The sequence below is a fragment of the Cydia strobilella genome, chromosome 10, assembly GCF_947568885.1.
Source record: "Cydia strobilella chromosome 10, ilCydStro3.1, whole genome shotgun sequence".
Lineage (NCBI taxonomy): Eukaryota > Metazoa > Arthropoda > Insecta > Lepidoptera > Tortricidae > Cydia > Cydia strobilella.
The window spans coordinates 7,101,385-7,122,094 of record NC_086050.1 but is presented as its reverse complement, the minus strand read 5'-3'; the positions used below and the strand labels follow the sequence as shown (position 1 = coordinate 7,122,094).

The 20,710-nt window shown below is 36.6% G+C and overlaps 1 protein-coding gene and 1 long non-coding RNA gene across 2 annotated transcripts in view; both read left to right on the top strand.

Moving 5' to 3' along the window:
* LOC134744559 (lysine-specific histone demethylase 1A) overlaps nucleotides 1-20,710 on the top strand; it is a 439,624-nt gene that overhangs the window by 189,091 nt on the left and 229,823 nt on the right. The gene's annotated exons all lie outside the window — the stretch shown is intronic.
* Nucleotides 9,547-20,710, top strand: part of LOC134744734 (uncharacterized) — a 120,634-nt gene continuing 109,470 nt past the window's right edge. Inside the window, exon 1 of the long non-coding RNA XR_010128105.1 lies at nucleotides 9,547-9,835. This is a non-coding gene — a long non-coding RNA (uncharacterized LOC134744734). The remainder of the gene's footprint in view (nucleotides 9,836-20,710) is intronic.

Sequence of the window (20,710 nt, the reverse complement as noted above, 5' to 3'; positions counted from 1 at the left end):
CACGCCGCTGCAGCTTCATGAGGTGTGAATGCGCCGTCCAATGGGATGCACTTCCATAATTCTTCTTCGACAATTTTTGAACCATTTAAATCACATGAACTCAAATAGACGGATGTTCTTTAAGAATGTGCTGTAATGGAATTAATCTTTGGCCCAGGTCGTTCTCACCCGCCGCCCGCGACGGGCCACCGTGCCCGCCACGTGCGGCGGGTGAGAACGACCTTTACCCGTACCATGAGTCACTGACAGTGTCAAAACTGACTTATACGCTAACGTCTACGTAACTTACTTTTTATACATATTGCTCGCACTAATATGTTAGTACGAGCGCGATGCATAGAATAGTACATTTCGATGCTAGTGTGGAAAGTATGTCATTACCTCACGAGTACCGAGATATATTGCCACGAGCCGTAGGCGAGTGGCAAGACTTGGGACGAGTGAAGAATGACATTTCCGCACGTGTATCGAACGACGTTTTTTAATACAGTTGCGAAAAAATAAGAAAAGCAACTGGAACAGAATTCGAAACTTTTATTTTATTAATTCTGTGACATCATTGACATTGACATTATGAAGAAGTATTTTTCTAGCTTTTATTCGACTAGAATAGATTTTGTTATTATTATTGAACCCACTTCAATGAAAGTTTTTTCTTCAAATGCATGTTCTATAAGACAGAAACAATTGTAAATATTAAAACATTGTACTTATTACCTAAATATTGTTATTTATGATTATTTGTGTATCGTATATTTATAAAAACAATATCGAATGTTGCCTTTGGAAACTTAAAACATTCTTGCAGTAAGAAAATACGCCTCTTCTTTGACAGGCGTTCCGTTCCATTCAGACAACTTATTAAGAACGGTTTTTCAACATTAAAAAATAAACGTGTTATGTTATAATACTTATAATGATGAAGAGGTAAGTAATAAAATATGAAATATGCATATTTTTCGTATTCTTACATTAACAGTAGGTTTTTATGTTGATAACGACGTTTAAATAAAACTAATATTAACACTCATCAATAAGTAGTCATGAATTGGAACAAGTAAAAATTTAAAAAAATGGGAAAAGTAAAAAGCACTAGTTCGCAAAAACCAACTTTCCGCACGCTAAACAGCCACGAAAAGTAGCACTTTTTGAGCAACTGTATTATAAAGTAAGTTACGTTCTCGATAGCGTTTATATCAGTGCCAAACTGGTGGTAGCCACACTGTGCCTTTGTGCATTCCTTCAATTTTAAGATCTACGAACTATTTTCGGAGTCTATGTACTTCCAATGTTTTATTAGTTTACCCGCTTATGCGTGTGTAATTCCACTAATGATTAATGTGAAAAAAAAAACCCGGCCAAGTGCGAGTCGGACTCGCACACGAAGGGTTCCGTACCATTACGGAAAAAAACAGCAAAAAAATCACGTTTGTTGTATGGGAGCCCCATTTATATATTTATATTATTCTGTTTTCAGTATTTGTTGTTCAAAATCATGTCTTCGCTGGAAATCTTACATGAGAGTTAATTTTAGTGTACCCACTGTAGACAAATCTCTTTCAAACCTTCCTTACAAATCTTATTTATGTGAAAGTTTGTATGTGTGGAGGTTAAGGCATTGTAAGGCATGTATGTCTGATGCTACCTGAAATAATACATATAGTACATTTAACCCCAGCATTCATCCCCTGAGCCAGGCCTCCTTCACTCGTTTAAGGCCACGCGCTATATGCCTACCGCTCGGCGTATCGTCGACGATACAATCGACAGAGGGCCGCCGAACGCCCGCCTGAGCGCTCGCACCGCACGTTTCCCGCGCTTACGCTTCGAAATGCCAACCACTTAATTATTGTGCAGTAGATGGGTGTAAAAGTCAAAAAAACAAAAGAAAATTTGTCGTTTTTTAGGGTTCCGTACCCAAAGGGTAAAAACGGGACCCTATTACTAAGACTCCGCTGTCCGTCTGTCAGTCTGTCACCACAGGCTGTATCTCATGAACCGTGATAGCTAGACAGTTGAAATTTTCACAGATGATGTATTTCTGTTGCAGCTATAACAACAAATACTAAAAAGTACGGAACCCTCGGTGGGCGAGTTCGACTCGCACTTGGCCGGTTTTTTCATTTCCGAGAGACGAAGAAAGGTGGGTAGTATTTTAAATCTATCTTTATGAATTTTGTCACTATTTATTTCTTTGAACATAAGTAGATAAAACGTAAATTAAGGAGTTTTTTGAGCCAGGTATTATAAGTGTTGGTTTTAAATATTTGATTGACTAATATAAAATATGGTTGATTCGCAACATTCGTTTTATTACAATAATAACATAAGTAACAGTACAACCCTAGCGCATTCTTACGATTACGCGTTGGCACGTGGCTCGCATGGCGAGCAAGGCAGTCTCGACTCTTTGTGCGCGTTACTTATGGTACATTTCTTCTCGTCCTGAGCAGCAGGTATTAATATTAAGATTTTGTAGGCTATTATAGCGTAGGTATTTTCGCTTTTGTATGGGAATGATGTATCTGTTACGTAGTAACTATTTATTAATCTGTGCCTGAGCGAGCGATCCTCCCTTTGTATTCTGGTACGTACATATTTACCAGAATACTAAGGGAGGATCGGTGGGGGTGGCAGTTTTTACACTGCTAGTAGAGCAGCGAACATAAGCTAGCCCGTGTCATTACATTTTTAGGGTTCCGTACCCAAAGGGTAAAAACGGGACCCTATTACTAAGACTCCGATGTCTGTCTGTCTGTCCGTCTGTCACCAGGCTGTATCTCATGAACCGTGATAGCTAGACAATTGAAATTTTCACAGATGATGTATTTCTGTTGCCGCTATAACAACTATTACTAAAAACAGAATAAAATATATATTTATGTGGGGCGCCCATACAACAAACCTGATTTTTCTGCCGGTTTTTGCGTAATGGTACGTAACCCTTAGTGCGCGAGTCCGACTCGCACTTGGCCGGTTTTTTTACTTGTAAGTATCGGAATTGTGGTGTTTGGTATGTGGGTTGTTTTTGAATGCTACGCCGACGCCTTGAGGAATCCGCGATTCGAAACGGAGTCGTATCACGTCGATTGTCATATGTTCGTGTGACCGGCACTCGTGCTACCGCCGTGAAATTAGTAATCTAACCAATTATCGCCATTATGCATGAATGCGGACCAGAACTTATACAATCGATTAGCTTTACTGTGGATAATGCGTTGATTGTATCAATCTTTGTGATTCGATATCGGCTACCCGTATTTTACAGTAAACCCGCACTTAAATTAATAATTGTTTCCGTTGCACTTTTTGTATTATCTCATAAACAGATCGAATAATTTAGTGTGTTCACACTAGGAGTAATTTTATATGAACAGCTCTAAAGAAAAGCCTTATTCTTGTCAAAGAATTCAAATTTATTCAATTTACTTCGAACAAGTAAATGCACAAAAGTATCGCTCGAAGGAGGCGAACTAATTAAAAGTTTGCTTTCGTACTAATAATTCGTTTGACTGTCAGAGTTTTGCGTCGTTAATTTTAATTAAAGAAACGCGGAACCAAGTTTCGTAACAATATTAAAGCATTGAATTGGTGATCCGCTAAACTTCGTCATTCTGTTCGCGGATGACCGTCCATTTTTTTAAATTAACCCTTCATTCGGTCTCATCTGCTTCGCCATTAGAGAAGTTTTTGGTTTCTACAGGACTACGGCGACTGGATAAATTAATTATAAGTAGGAGTTATACAGCGCGCTCAGTTGAGACTTTAAGACGTCGCCTGCCTCGCCTCACTTCGGAAGACAAAAATTAAAAAAAGTTCCTGTTTAAGTAAGAACCTCTGCTCTACTTTTAAAATACTGTCACGAGGGGTGATATTTTGCGGCAGTTAAGTGTACTTTATCCGTTATGACTTTCGCAATATTGTCTGCTGTGCTTTTACTTATATACCTACTCTGAATTCACGTTCTTTAACGTGCACGTCCCGCCTTTAACGTAATTCGTTATTATCATCGCTACTACTTACGTAACCATGTGTTCACACGCATATTCTCAGTATTCTCACCATTAGGAGGATAAGGTCTCCGATTGTCGATTTCATTAGTTGCCAAGTCGGCTTTCGCATCTTCGCAATGCCGCGCTCCCTTTGTCCACGTATTAATCTCGGCGGGTTTCTTTGCGTCTTTGATTAAGGCCAGCTGTGATGTATTTCTTGCACGCTGACCTAATGGAAAGGCATACATCAAGTGTCCACCTTATTGGCTAGCGGATTGGCTTAATGGCGCCGATGCCTGTCTGAAAGTTCTGGAACGTACTAAATTTCGTCACGATTATTGTGTAAATTTTTACGTTCCCAACCGTTATAAAAAATATATATAACAGACCATATTACTTTTTATTTATTATGTGCCTATCTATAACCGGTTCGACTAATGGGATCCTTGTTACGGTAGTAGACGTATATAGCATTAACCTTTCCCATTTGAATGAATTCTCAAAGTTTACCACGTTAACGTTAATTTATCGAGTCTCGTGTGTTATCTTGATAATGTCAGACCATTTACATGCAAATATAACGTGACAGCGTATAGTTATCGCGTTTGCAGCTTCTTTATTCAACCGAAGGTCAAAAAGCTTCGTGCGTTATCTAACCAGTTGTATAGTAGTCTGAACATTTTGTTTAAAACACACACATATATCTATAATTAAGATAGCTATCGTAGCATGATGAATAAAGGTATTTCGTTTTGTTAACTAGCTAACGGTCTAGGAGCCTTCTTTTTAACCAATACATCAATGAGACGTCAGTTTTTGTCGAGAAAGTCGGCGCGACGAGACTGGGGCTGGCATGTTGTACGTACACGTGTCAGCCTCCGCCCAAACTCCCAACGTGTGTCATAGTTCACTGTTTTAACAACAATTAATCACATCTTTTCACCGTCGACTAATTTTTTAAATGTGATTTGATATACAGGTACTGACTGTTACCATAATGTTATAAATTCATAGAAAGTATACCAGTAAGTTCAATGGTTTCAAAATAATTACGAATAATACTTATGCTAAAAATATTTAGGTTCATGCTTCTATATTTTCTGACTGCGGCCAAAACCAAAAATTAAGTTAACGTAAATTCCACTTTATTTAGCGTCAAAACGAATTAGCCGATTTTATATAATTAGGTAATACGATTCGCATTTAAAGTCCCTGTATGTTTTCTGTAGATTTACATTTATATATGCAAGGCTCAGCTATGTCCAGACCAGGGGTGACCCCTTGTTTCGCAGACAGAAATTTCATATAATTTTGTTTCACAGAAAATGTTTCGTATAATACTTGGTCCTTGTATATTTAGTTCGAATATTTTTGTTTCAAAGACTATTTACTTGAATGAAACATATGTCACAGAAACACATTTCAATGAATTTTATAATCACATTTTTTTATTTAGCAAACTTATCAAACAGTAGAATTATGTTTGAGGTATTCTTGTTTCCCAGACACAAATTTCACAGAATTTCGTTTCACAAGAAACTGTTTCATATAATATTTGGTCCTTGTATTTTTATTTCGAATATTCTTGTTTCAACACCTATTTACTACAATGCAACATATGAAACGAAACTATTATTATTTGTATTTAAGAGTACGGGAGCGCGGGAATGCCGCCTGTGTGATGGGCACCATGGGCACCTTGCCTAGGGGCAAAATTTAGAGGGTCCTTTTACGTAAGTATTTTTAAGTTTATGTTCACATTATTTTTATTTTTAGTATTATCATTTAATTTAGTTTGTAGTATGTTTAAGTTTTTATTTTCTTAACATATTTATTAACAATGGTTAGTATACAGATTTAATGTTACAATTTAAATACAATAACAAAACTTATAAACCATTATTAAAATTAACCTATTAACAACCACTGTATTTGTGTAAATAAATAATGACATATGTATGTAAACAAGAAATTTGTATCCCGGGTCCAGTTTTTAAAGCATTTTGTAATATAAATTTAAAGAAAAAGCGAATTTGAAGACAATAGCGGCATTTTCACAATGGCGGGTCCTTGCTATCAATACACGTAATGTCTCGTACAAGCATTTCAAACTTAGATCTAACGCTGTGTGCGTGTATTAAAATTTCTATCTAACACGTTTACAGAGATGCAGTATCACGGCGTGCAACGATCGTAAATGTCATCTGAAAATTTATATTCATTACGATTAGATAGCAGAGCACAATGGTCAGGCTATTGTTGTAACCGTGTGCCACCTGATCGATGTCCGATATTGCGTTTTTATGGTCGAAGCGGACCTCCTCTTCCCCATATAGATTTACGCCCTTCAAAAACAGTAGGATTTGTGTTTTACATTACTGGCCACACATTAGCCTATCACGAGTTAATTTATACACCGCCCACTTCGAGCTTCTACTAGAAGTATTACATTACAATGCGTGTCTCGAATAAAATATTATGCAGACATCTACTAATGGCACGCCGCGCCGTTTGAATAGAATAACTTTATTATAAAACAATAACTTTTCTAGCGATAAAACGAATTTTTTTTTTGTTTATTACTTTCTCATTAAGTTTACTTTAAGTACATGAACAGTTATTTTTCTTTGTGTGTGATAGATAATTGATGTAAGTATTATGTATATGTATAATTTTTACTTAGATGTTTGGGGAGCACTCCGTACATGTAACTAAAAATAAAATAAAAAAACCGGACAAGTGCGAGTCGGACTCGCCCAGCGAGGGTTCCGTACTTTTTAGTACATATTTGTTGTTGTAGAGGCAACAGAAATACATCTGTGAAAATCTGTGAAAAAAAACGACCACCTTTGCCATCTCTCTCCTGCTCTTAGCCATTCTTGCCAGTATGGCTGCGTTATCCACGTTCGTCCATTTTTAAATGTTGTCAAGCCAGGTGACCCTCCTTCTTCCCCTTCCCCTCTTGCCATCAATTTTGAAAAAACCGGCGAAGTGCGAGTCGGATTCGCGCACCGAAGGTCCCGTACTTTTTCGTATTTGTTGTTATAGCAGCAACAGAAATACATCATCTGTGAAAATTTCAACTGTTTAGCTATCACGGTTCATGAAATAGGTACAGCCTGGTGACAGACAGACAGACGGACAGCGGAGTCTTAGTAATATGGTCCCGTTTTTACAGCACTTGAAGTGACTATGTATTTTAGGGCCACTTGCTTAATCTAGGGTTAGCCACTAAGTCGAAGTTAACCGTTACATTAGGTTAAATTGTACTGGTGACTCCGGTTCTAACCGGTTAACCCCAAGGTAGTGGCTAACCCTGGATGGCGCAAGTGGCCCTTATAATTTTATATCAATCAATCAATACAAATACAAAATACAAAAAAAATATTTCGTTACCAGGCATAGATGAAATATAGGATAAAACAATCGGTTTCACTTACAAATATGACAATTTGGTTAGCAGTAGCCCTCACACTAGGTCAAGCCTGTGTCGTGAGGACTAGGAAATTCAGTAGATTTATCAATAAGATGATGCGAAAAAATACAGATAAAATACGAGTTGCAAATATAAATCTAAATTAAACTTCTTATAAAAACTAATAAACAATCTATATGTTATTATTTTAAACTTATGATAAGTATAAACTGTGCGAGCTTGTGAGTGCATGTGTGTGTGTGTGTGTGCGTGTGTGTGTATGTGAAAGAGAGATGTGGTGTTTACTGCAAAGGTTTCAATATATCTTCTGTTGCCTGGTACGAGAGAGAGGTTAACCATCTACGAACAGTGGCCTGAAATTCGTTGACTGTCATGTCTTGCACATTGAAGAGTTTTGATATGTGGTTATAAATAAACGGATAGAGGAATTGTGGGAAGCGTCTTGCATATTTTATTTTATTTTGAGGGACGCGGAAGATCCTTTTACTACGGAACGATGCGAATCCGGGAGAATTTATTGTGTTGCGATGCATTATCGTGGCTACCTTGAGGAGAAACAATTGGCGGACTGAGAGAGTGTTAGTTTCGGACAGCAGTACCTCTACCATCAGTTGCCAGAGTAAATTTCACTTACTTTAAGTGAATAAACGCGCCGTACGTCACATATTTACGTCGGTTTACGTATTATGTGCCCAACTTCACTCCACTGCAAACGATGCTGTCCCTTTCTAAGTATACTAAAAAACAGAGCAAGAATTATATCGGAGTATTGTACAGCGCCTCTAGGTGTCACCTAAAGAATTAAATATCAAACGTATGAGTAAACGGTAAATTACCTATCGAAATCCTTAGCAAACTACCAGTTTTGACATTGACATATTTACTCACGTCTACGCGGTCAACGTAATTTACTTTCTTGTATATATGTATGTGTTTATTTTTAATTTAATATTAATAATATTACCTATATTTAAGCTATCATATAATGTTTATAATTCTCTGAATTCAAAATTCTGGGCTAAATCATCAGTGGCGTGCCTAGAGTTTTGGAGTAAGGCAAGCCGAAAGATTATGTTTTCGTAATAACTGTCCAATCTTTACTCTTTGTACTCAAATGAATTTCCTAGCGTATCGAGGCGAGCTAATCATAGCGCACAGGGCATACTCATACTACTACTAGATAGAATTTTACAAACATATCAGGGCCTACCGCGAACTCCGAAGTTTGCAAGTTGCAGGCATTTTTCTCTGTCACACTAATTATTTACGCCTTAATTGAAGTAAAACAACAATCCCTTGTGTTTTGTAAACGGCCGTACAGAATTTTCTCTTATGCGACTGACTTATCTGAGAATACAAAAGTCGTGTGTTGATTTTGGCGCGGAAATGATATCCCGTTTTTCTACAAAGTTTAACGATTTTACCTTGCCTTCGTTGAGTAATACGTGGACACATCCCTTCCCTTCACAAGAAACGACTTTATCCATAGTTAATGTAGCCACTTATGAAATAAGTTTTACAAACAAATTAGAGGACAAATTGTAAGTACAAACGCGTAACTGAACAAGGCCACATCGACTAAATAATAATATACTTGAAGTTCATTATTAAACACGAACTATGCAGCTAACTTCATACCAAATAAAATTGCTATAGTTTGTCAAACATGAATCTAGATTCATGCTCATTTCAAACATAGACAGAGAGAATCATACTATCTTTGTCTTTCACTTGTACTAGCACCCAAAAGAAAAGGATGAGTATAGTTTTTTTGTTCTTATTTACTGCCAATTTGGTTTAACCACCTATAGTCGGTAAATAAGGCCCCATACGCACGAGAGTTTTTTCAACGCGCGTTAAAAAAGCGTTTGAATGACAAATGGATAACCATGTATGTATTCACACGAAGGCGGTTTTTAAGCGCGGCGCTTTTTAGGGTTCCGTAGCCAAATGGCAAAAAACGGAACCCTTATGGATTCGTCATGTCTGTCTGTCTGTCCGTCCGTATGTCACAGCCACTTTTTTCCGAAACTATAAAAACTATAATGTTAAACCTTGGTAAGTAGATGTATGTTGTGAACTACATTAAGATTTTCACACAAAAATAGAAAAAAAAATTAGAAATGAAACTCGAATTTTTTTTTTCCATCAAACCCATACGTGTGGGGTATCTATGGATAGGTCTTTAAAAAATGATATTGAGGTTTCTAATATCATATCTTTCTAAACTGAATAGTTTGCGCGAGAGACACTTCCAAAGTGGTAAAATGTGTCCCCCCTGTAACTTCTAAAATAAGAGAATGATAAAACTAAAAAAAATATATGATGTACATTACCATGCAAACTTCGACCAAAAATTGGTTTGAACGAGATCTAGTAAGTAGTTTTTTTTTATACGTCACAAATCGTAAACCGAAATTTACCTTTCACTCACATTTCACATAAAAAATACATTGTTTAAATTGTGTAATGTACGGAACCCTCGGTGCGCGAGTCCGATTCGCACTTGGCCGGTTTTTATCGAGCATTGTTTGTTTTTCGGCGTTGAGCGTTGGCCGTAAATTGAATTGAGCATACGGAACTCTGTGTATCTGGTCTCACAAGCGTTATAAAAGCGCCGGCGCTGCTGTCAGATGGCTGGCGAGTGTCAATCTTTGGTGTCAATCGTCATGGCTCTGCCGAGACGCGTTTGAATACATAACGCATATCGTACCATTCGTAACAAATAACTATGTTGGAGCTCGATCCCGAATTATTAATTCAAGAAGTCGAGTCCCGACCATTTTTACCGGAATACGCAAATAAACTATTTAAAAAATGAAGCGTGTTTTTATTACTACACTTCCACAAGGCAGGGACTGCAGGGAGTACGACTCACAAGTGATTTTTAAGCGTTCATATGAACACAAATATCAGAAACGGTAAAAAATCTCCGTCGGGTTTTAACGCGACGCTTTTTAAGCTCTCGTGCGTATGGGGCCTAATCTAATATGTGTTCAAAACGCGAGTTTAAAATGTTATACATATATACATATATATATATATATATATATATATGCCTATGCACCTCTTGCTAAACCATAGTGTTGTTTTGATTACACATGATTTTCTGTATCAGAAACTGTATGTGTGAACTGGGTCTAATGACAAGCAGATTAGATCCACGCAAAAGCAAACAAAAATGGTATTACTATGATAATCTAAATTATCAAATCTCATATAGTCTTATTTATATACTTATATATGAAGTTAGTATGAGATGTAGTTATTACTGTTAGTTGTACATACTTACCAAATATGCAACAAACCTATTAAACAAAAAATACCACTTCATTTTATTATTATTTATTACAACCTTGGAAATATTGTTGCGTTCCAGAAGGTACATCATTTTTCTAGCGTGTTCACAAAGTTAAATATCTAGCATAATCTACCTCTAAGACTATATAACATTTTTAGAATTTCCAGAGTTGCCTGTGGCCTATTTTATTTACAAATTGCATTGATATGTAGTTCGAAGCGGTTAAAGTACCTAAAGATTACTCAGGTTTAGGTGATTTATCAACTATACATCTAACTCACTACCAACATATTTTTAGTTCTTATTTAGTTTTTAAAAAGCACTGTATAACACTATATTCTTCAGATATCTTCCTGTTTTTATAATTTCTGAATGTGTAATGATGTTTACTGGCCAAGTCACATCCAGAATACTGCACATTCGGCCACATCAGATGATGTGGCTGTGATCATACAGTTCCATAGCTGTTACTTAAGTTTCCAAGTTTCATCAGCTACTATCATTGTTGTTATACTCCTGAAAAAGAATAAGTTTATAGGTTATTTAGTAAGTTTACTGCTACCTACGTTAAGCATTATACACATTCATACTTTATACATTAATCACTAATTATATGGTATATTTACCTTGCATTTTTGCATTTTGAAAAGGTATCGAGACATCATAAAGACATCGATGGACAGACATGGCAGGTTGTCTGATAGGATTAGGCCTTACAATAACACTTCATCATTATATTTGTGGGGTTGTTTTCTTGGAGGAACAAAAGTTTTACTATAAGGCGTTTAATTCGATCGAACTTTACACAGTGTAGTTATTTATTTTAATATTATTTTCTAAACGGGCACTTGCCTCTTGTTTGACTGTTTGACACTCTTAGCGTACGTTCAAATATTTCTGTTTTTTCGTGTGTTTTAGGTAAGTCGTGATAAAACCAATGATTAACTAAGCATTTAAATGATAATTTAATAACGGAAATGCATTTGTAACATGATAAAACGGTAATAAACATCCGAATAAAAATATTTCGTTCAAATATTGTTGTTTCCAAGTTGACGGAAAATGTCACATCGAAAACGCACGTATTTTTCGATGACATCTGTCACGTTTATTCGCGTAAACGGCGTAAAGTATTTACCTAGAAAATTTCTGGCTCAGTTTTCATTATATAGTTAGAAAGAGAACGTTTTAGGTGTGAAGTTAGGCATGTATCGAAAACTCACGTTAAAACGTTTGTGACTCATGGTGCCAGTTGATTTTTTTAGTTTTTTATGTGACCGGTAGAGGCACTGTACAATTACTCCATACATTTTCCTTAACTTTCTCACTTTCGACTGTCATTTACGGAACTCATGGTAGCCGTACTGTTGTCTTGTTGGGAATTGGAATGGCTTCTTGTACATTACTTTTAATACTGACCTTTGTGCCCTTTCTACGTCAAGCATCGTTGTAATACCTGCCCCACCCCAGACCGATATACAGTATCCTAGGATAGACTGACACAAAGTCACATATACTAGCGTTAGGACCCGCTGATCAGCAGAGTTTCGGAGCAGGCACATTACATACGTGAGCTTCCTTACACGATTGGAGAGAGTTGCTATATGGTGTTTGAAGGAGAAATGCTGATCAATATCCACGCCCAAGTAACGCACGCACTCCACGCGGCCAATCGAGTTTACAGGGTCCAGGGTCAGGGTCGACAGCGAATTAGCGGAACCGTTAACGTAGAGTGACGTCAGATGATTTGGTTCAGATGCCTTGGTTTTATGGAAGCAGATGTATTTTGTTTTATTGATATTCAGGGAGAGTAGATTGTTGTCTAGCCAGTCTTTCAGGGTATTCATTCCTGCTTCTGCTTCTTGTAGGGCGTCTATCATCTTTAGTATCATCATCTTCCTCGCGTTGTCCCGGCATTTTGCCACGGCTCATAGGAGCCTGGCTCCCGCTTGGCAACTGATCCCAAGAATTGGCGTAGGCACTAGTTTTTTACGAAAGCGACTGCCTTCCAACCCAGAGGGTAAACTAGGCCTTATTGGGATAAGTCCGGCTTCCTCCACATAACAAAAAGGTAATATATATACGAGTAAATGTCAATCATATTATGGGAATAACTTTATATTAAATTTATTATAAAATTCTTTTACCGTAAAGAATGCCTGGTCAATCAAAAACGCTTTTAACTTTTTAACAGATAGCTCGTAAGAAGCCGCCTCTTTTACTTCAGGGCTCAGGCTGACCAAGACGGATTTAATATCACGATCAGTTTGCTTCTGAAGTTCTGATCAGGTGGACGCATCACTAATTCACTCTTGTGCTTATACATATATTTTGCTACCTCAAGTATGTATAAACAGTATAGTTATAAAGTTAATTAAGAAATAGTTATTTACAGTACATATGGTGCTTAAAAGAGCACTTTTCGTGTATATGTCGAAAGTTTAAATAACCATATGTACTGTAAAACGTTGTACGATACACGTGCGAATAGCACTTTTCGTGTATATGTCGAAAGTTTAAATAACCATATTTACTGTAAAACGTTGTACGATACACGTGCGAATAGGTAATTCGCAACTCGTGTCGATTTAAAACACTACCTGCGGTCGTGTTTTAATTTATCGCCACTCGTTTCGAATTTCCTCTTTTCCGCACTTGTATCGTAAATAACTATTACGAGATCATCATCAGAACTGAGTTTTGACAAAAACGGAACAACTTGGGACTATACACATTCAAACAAAAAAAAAACAATTTTCCAAATCGGTTCACCAATGACGGAGTTATGAGGTAACATACATACAAAAAAATATATGCGGTCGAATTGATAACCTCCTCCTTTTGGGAAGTCGGTTAAAAATATATAAAATAACCAAGGATCCCTTTCAATATACACTACAAATGTCAAGTTGACATTGTCAACAACGCTACACGTATGAGGTATGAGTATTTGACACGGTAACAATGCCGGTCAAGTTATAATAGCTTGCGCAACAGTATCCATGTTTATACTTATTCCTCGCTACAGCTAGGTGAAGTTCTGACGTCTAGTTAAATTTACATTAAGTATGAACGGACTGTGGAGCCTCGGGGCTGCCGAACGCTGACGCAACTTACGCACAACTGTTCTCTTAAATTAAATCCCGTTTCTAGAAAATAACTACGAGTAAGGCTTATTTCATGGCAAAATTTTAGTATTCACGGCTAGTTGGTACTTATACAAATTAACAAAATGTTCTTAGCTTAGCAATTTTACGCAATACGTGTATGGCATACGAAATAACACCTTTTTTTATTGAAGCAAAGTAATGGCTTAAAAAGACCGGGTTGTAAATTAAACACGATGTCATTGATATAAATTATTTAACATACTTATTTACTAACATAAAGATAGTAGAAAATTAAAACACTGGCAAATTTGCTTGTGTCTTAGAATAAAAAAATTGTTAAATGACTGCTTTAAGGGAAGTTTATTTGTAAAATAAATTGTTAACCATACCTGCCCCCTTAATGCCACTGCGATGCACCGAAAACGTTACACAATTTTACGACGTCTGTCAAAATAATAATAGGTAAATCGACAAACAAAGGGTTTTTAGAAAGGTACGTTCCGCTAAATAGCAAAGGAAAATTATTGTAGTTTTTAGGGTTTCGTACCGAAAGGGTAAAAACAGGACCCTGTTATTAGTAATACTCAGACTCCGCTGTCTGACTGTCTGTCTGTCTGTCCGTCTCTCACCAGGCTGTATCTCATGAACCGTGATTTTCACAGATGATGTATTTCTGTTGCCGTTGTAACAACAAATACTAAAAACAGAATAAAATAAATATTTAAGTGGGGCTCCCATTCAGCACACGTTATTTTTTTGTCGTTTTTTGCGTAATAGTACGTGCGCGAGTCCGACTCGCACTTGGCCGGTTTTTTATTAGGATAATTTTAGTTTACGCTCGTAAAAAATAGCCGCTTACGACTGAATATTATACGTTCGTTATATTGTTATTATTCTGCTGAACTAGTCTTTACCGCTTTATGTTAATGAATGTAGAGAAACATTTGCACTGTACCTAACATGTGTAGATCGTTTCGCGGAAAGTTAGCTGCACTGTGGTTTACGTTGAATAATCTCGTACAAAACCGACCCACAATAGCCAATGCGAGTGTTTAAATACCCTATTAAATCTTACAGCCTGCGTAGGATTCTGTGGGATTCAATTACGCTTTGTGCTCGATGAAAAGCGCTGGAGTTGAGGCGCGTAAACCGAGCCGCGAGCCTGGAACACATCCCAACACCTCGCGCTCAATGAGCCCTGTCACAAAAGGTGCAAACGAAATAAGAACACCGACGCAGACGCGTATCACGCCGGGGGTAGATTGAATAAATGCTAAATTAAATAAGAGCAAATAAAATACTCCCTTAACAAGTAAAATACCCGTTTCTGAGCTTCTCGCATTATTCAGCCAGTGACGTTTGCGACAAAGACTTCCATTGCCCACCACGTCTCGCTTGCAGACAGGTCGTGAGCAAAAAATAAAAACGAAATATTTTTATTACAAAATAAAATGGTCAATACCAATCACACGAGTTGTAGATTTCTTATTTCGAACAAACGATATAACCAATATTGTAGTAACAATAAATTATGTATAATTTCGGCATTTTATATTCATCGAAATATTGACACAATCTTATCGCTTGATTACTCTGATCGAACGTGGACCGTATTAAAATTATCGGCACTCGCTCGCCCTCTGATCGTTCACGGCAACATAAACAGAACGTTTTCTATTCGGAAACCAATTATCATTAACATATCATAGATGAGGCACCGACGCTAGCTGGCACGCAGTCGGGGTCAATACATTTACCGCAGCACCACAATAGATAGAACCCTTCTGCCTCCCGCATTCTTTATATCCCGTCACCAAGCTCAGTAAAAACCTCAACGGGCTACGTAGCTCAGTTTGTACTGGATGTGTGCTGCTAGATTGTTATACATATATATAGATGCATACGTGATGTCCGTGAAAGATGTTTAAGTATCAAAACGAGACGGCTAACCAAATCGCCTTTGTTAAGATTTTATCTCGCCGTTAAATACTTCTAACCATGAGCTATAGTAGATTATCGGCCATCTCGCTCGCGCCTGCAGCGGCTATCAACTCTCGTTAACATTTTGAGTGTGATGATATTTACAACTATTTTCCGGTTTTATTTGCTATAAAGACCTTTTTTGGTAACGCATTTGTTTTTATTGGTTTAGTGCATTAATAAGGGCCATACTCGTCTTATTATTGGTTACAATTCTTTATAAGACAAGTTGTGTGTGGTCTTTTTGCGTATTCATTACATATATACATTTAAATAACATTTTGCTTATACTTACTCGTAAAGAGGATATTTTCTTAAAACATAAAAACAGCCACGTTGAAACCATTTTATTGGTTTCACTTTCAAGCTATTAACTACATCCAGTTATTCATACGTGGCGCTTATTAATTTGATAAAACTATAATCTGGGATTCATTAATCTTTGAAATATAAGGTTTCCCATAGGCGCTTATGTACTTTACTAAACATAAAGCTTCATACGTACTACTAGTTTAAATGAGTTTTTTTTGTATTTGCTATTCACATGCAATTCATATACCTACGCCTAATGTGCCCCGCTAAGTAAATGTGATTTTATGTCAAAATATGGCCAAATTAAGATTTTTAGTATGTCTTAAAAACCCGATAATTAAAATTGTATACGGTAAGATTTAGATTTACAAAGATTTTTTTTTACGTTAATATTACCTATGCTGTTTTGTAATATCATTTGTACTCTTAATTCTTCATCTGATCAGGATTCTGATTTCCACTGCAAATTATGGCATGCCATAGTAGTACCTGCTTAAAAAAATGTTTTGTTTGTTTAAATACTGAAGATAAGACTAGCTGTACCAACGCAATAGCGTGATTAAATCTACTGCTACATTTAATTACACTAAAATAATGAAAACGAATAGCCCAATCGAATAAACAAAAGGCTTGTTAATGTTATTGAAATAAAAATTGGATTACAATTTTAATCTTCCGTCTGCAACTTAATTAACGTCGTGGTTTATAACAGCGTATAATTTGCGTCAAAATTGTTTTGCGTCCAATGAAGATCGTTAGTACAGTGAGTCACCACCGCCCCATGGATGGACTACATAAAGCCCATCACGTGATTTTGTTTGGTTTTGTAATAGCAGCACAAATAACAGGTTGCGTCTCGTATATCGCCGTTAACGAGAGAGATTAACTTTGCTCGTTGAACTCTTTTGTACCGCGCGCGCCCCTTACCCGTTTTTAGGGTTCCGTACTCAAAGGGTAAAGGGTAAGGACTCCACTCTCCGTCTGTCTGTCTGTCACCAGGCTGTACCTCATGAACCGTGATAAAATTGAAACAGTGACAGTTAAAATTTTCACAGATGATGTATTTCTGTTGCCGCTATAACAACAATTACTAAAAATTAAATTTGTACCGAACCCTCGGTGGGCGAGTCCGACTCCCACTTGTTGGATTTTTTTTCCTAATGATATCACAAGTCCAAACATCGGACGGTTATGGCACTTATAACAGAACATTACACGCTCTAGGATATTAAAATGAGACAAATTTATTACCGTTCTCCGATTATGAGTTCGATAAACGCGCAGACCGGTGATTATGATATCTCGCAGTCTAATCATACAATCGATACGAAGTTGCGTCCTGCTCTAAACCAGTACTAATAAAAAAGAAACTTGTTATGGACAGTAAGCGGCGGACAGTTTACTTTTGAAAATCAACAAGGCGCCGGATTGGGTTCACGCCACAAATCACACTATCGGTTAGCTGTACTTAATATTATAGTACATACATAAGTTTCATCTAAAATAAATGAAAAAGTTTTACTTCCAGATGCCAATTAAAACTTACATTTTGACATCAAAATGATGTCATTTTGTTCTCATTTGCCCGTGCGTCTCGCTTGCGCCAATACATGTACGGACAAACACGAGCGAAATGTATATGACATCATTTATATATTACTTTGATGTTCAATCGAATCGGCCTCCAGAATGTTTTTACGTAAACTAAAAACGTAAAAATGTATATCTGCACACTGCACGTGTGTAGTAAAATGAAAAATGTAATACTAATTGACAACGGTCTACGTTTGATATACCTAATTTTATTTCATGTATTATTACTTGACATACTGATATTACTCATTAAGTACTGGTATTAGTATAATGTAGGGTACTGGGCCTGGGGACAATTGAAACACGTTATGATTGAAACAAGTCAAATTTCTCAAAAACTACAATAACTAAAGGTTGAACACGCCAAAAATGGGGCAATACATATTTGCTTATATTTTTTTCAGTAATTTTTTTGTAAACTTAAATTCTAATCGCTAGAACATGAGAAATCAATGATATTATAATAGTTGTTCATTCTATAATTCGTTTTCGTGATAACGAGCTTTAAACAATGACATAGCCAAATTCACTTTGCACAAATTGCCTTGTAAATTTAGATTAGGCTAAAGAAACGTGTTAAAATCATTATATATCAAGAATCGGTGAGATTATGTGTTATTAAAATGTTGTGATGATGGTAATGTGACGACAATTTCTCTCAAAAATCATTAATTTCGCGCGAATATATTACGGTGTTTCAAACGTCCTCTCATAGTGTTTCAATTAACACACCTATGGGGTCAATTGAACCACTCTCCCACATTCTCTTTGATTCCCTGTCATGACATAACCATGGGCGGTAAGGCTTTCAAACAATCTTTATTTAAGAACTAAATGAGGTTTAGTAATATAGGCGCATACCTTTCTAACTGTAAAAATAAAATAGGCCATCAAACATAAATTGTTTCAATCGTCCTCAGTCTACCCTAGTCCACAACCATTCGGGTATTATTATTGAAAAATATAATGTGCATCTAGATATTTAAATTTTGCGATACATGTATTTTCTAAAAGTAACACTATGTCTAAACTATGACAACTAATTTTAGATGTAGCAGATACCTACGATTACACCTAATTATAGATAGATTACGCTAGGGTAGAACTGCTAAGTGCAATCTGCAACAGAAAATCCATACTTGTCAAAAATTACATTACATGGTTTTACTTAATTTTTATTGATGGCAATAGAAATGCACATTCATCATTTTAATCGATGTAGTTCGCTTCAAACACAGACTTCGCGATATTTCAACAACTTGCAACAAATTCTACCTTGGTTCTGGAATTGTTATTTGTTCGGGTGTTTCAATCATACTAACTTAACCAACTTATGAGAAGCTCTTCGACTTGGTGAACGGTTGTAGTTCTAACCTAACATAACTTCATCATTGGCCTTATTGCAGACGATTTATGGTGTAACACCGGAGAGACACCGTTTTTGATGGCTAATACTGGTAGATAATATAATATGGGTTGACGGGATGGTGGAAGGTAACAGTTCTCACCTAACCTATTTCACTGGCAGCCGTTCGGGTTCGTTGAGGGTCGTAGTTCTCACCTAACTAATCTACTTTATTGGTAGCCTTTCGAGTCTCCGGGTCCTTGTTCGAACCTATTTAATAGGCTCCCTACTCTGTCGAGTATTTTTTTAACTTTCCAACGTCTCCATTTAGTATCTACATAGGTACCAAGCTAGATTCATTTTCTTGCATCATGGTGTTAAAGTCAGTGTTCTTGAGTCCGAATAATTTTTTTTGTCAAAATGAGACTCGATTTCATCAGACTTTATGTATATAAATTACTCCGTTACTGACACACAATGTTTATACTAACGCACAATGCAAATAAGAAAATTGCACCCTTAGTTGACCCGAAAACCTCTTTTCGCATATGCTATGCTGAATAAATGGAAAACCACAAGGTGGCAAGGGTTTACAACTGACCACTGCACCTCCTGGTTGGTCAAGAAGAATTGATCCGATTTACCTGAGAATAAGAATATCCTAAAACTTGAATATGCCACTGATTATATGTGGGACCTGTATGGAAAAAGTAGAATGAAGTATTGCCGTAATGAAGTTCCTTCACCCAACCCAAATGGCCAAATAACTTATTGTTAAATAAATAATGACGGGAAATATTTTTCAGACTGACTCGAATGTCAAATTTTGTCGAACAGACCATGTTCACCAGTTTATGGTTGGATGATAGCATCAGTATGATATGAACACGAACACTGCACTGATGCTCGGTGCGCGTCGGAACCACGGTTCGCTATCGGTCGGATCGGGTTGAACAATGCGTCGAATGTTTCAATATACCTCCGACAGCATTTTTAACGTTTCATCGGTGCTGTAACAATCGTTAAATAAATTCTCTACGCCTTCCCGCGCCTCTGATTAATGTTCTACACAGGCCGACGTCGCGTTTATTTTTTCACCTTCGTGTTATTCTCTAGTTTAATTTATGGGGCACGGGAACTGAGACGTAGGTACTTACCTATTATTAAAAGGCGTGATTTCTTTGTTTGGACAGACTGTTTTAAAGAAAAACTCAAACGAACGTATTACCATTACTTAATGTCGAATTTTATTGAACGGAGTCATTTGGCATTATTTTACTTTAAATACACAATTTTTTTGTTGATATTTCAACAAAAATAATTTGATTTTATCTTTAAGTTCGTGTATGTTTTTAAATATATTAATGTCACCGAAATCATACTCATTTGAATACAACAAGTATGTAAAGTGAAAAAAAAAAACGGTTGCCTAGTACCTACTTACTATGTAATGTTTCTATGAAACAGATAAATTAAAAAAAAAATGTACAGATATTGCATTTTAGTATGTGTACTCAACAAATACTTATTGGATTTATTATTTATTACACAATGTACCGGCGAGGTGTGTTCGACTGTTCCTGATAAGTTTTTAAGCATTATTTATTGCTTCAATTGCTTGACCTGTATTCGATTCGGTGA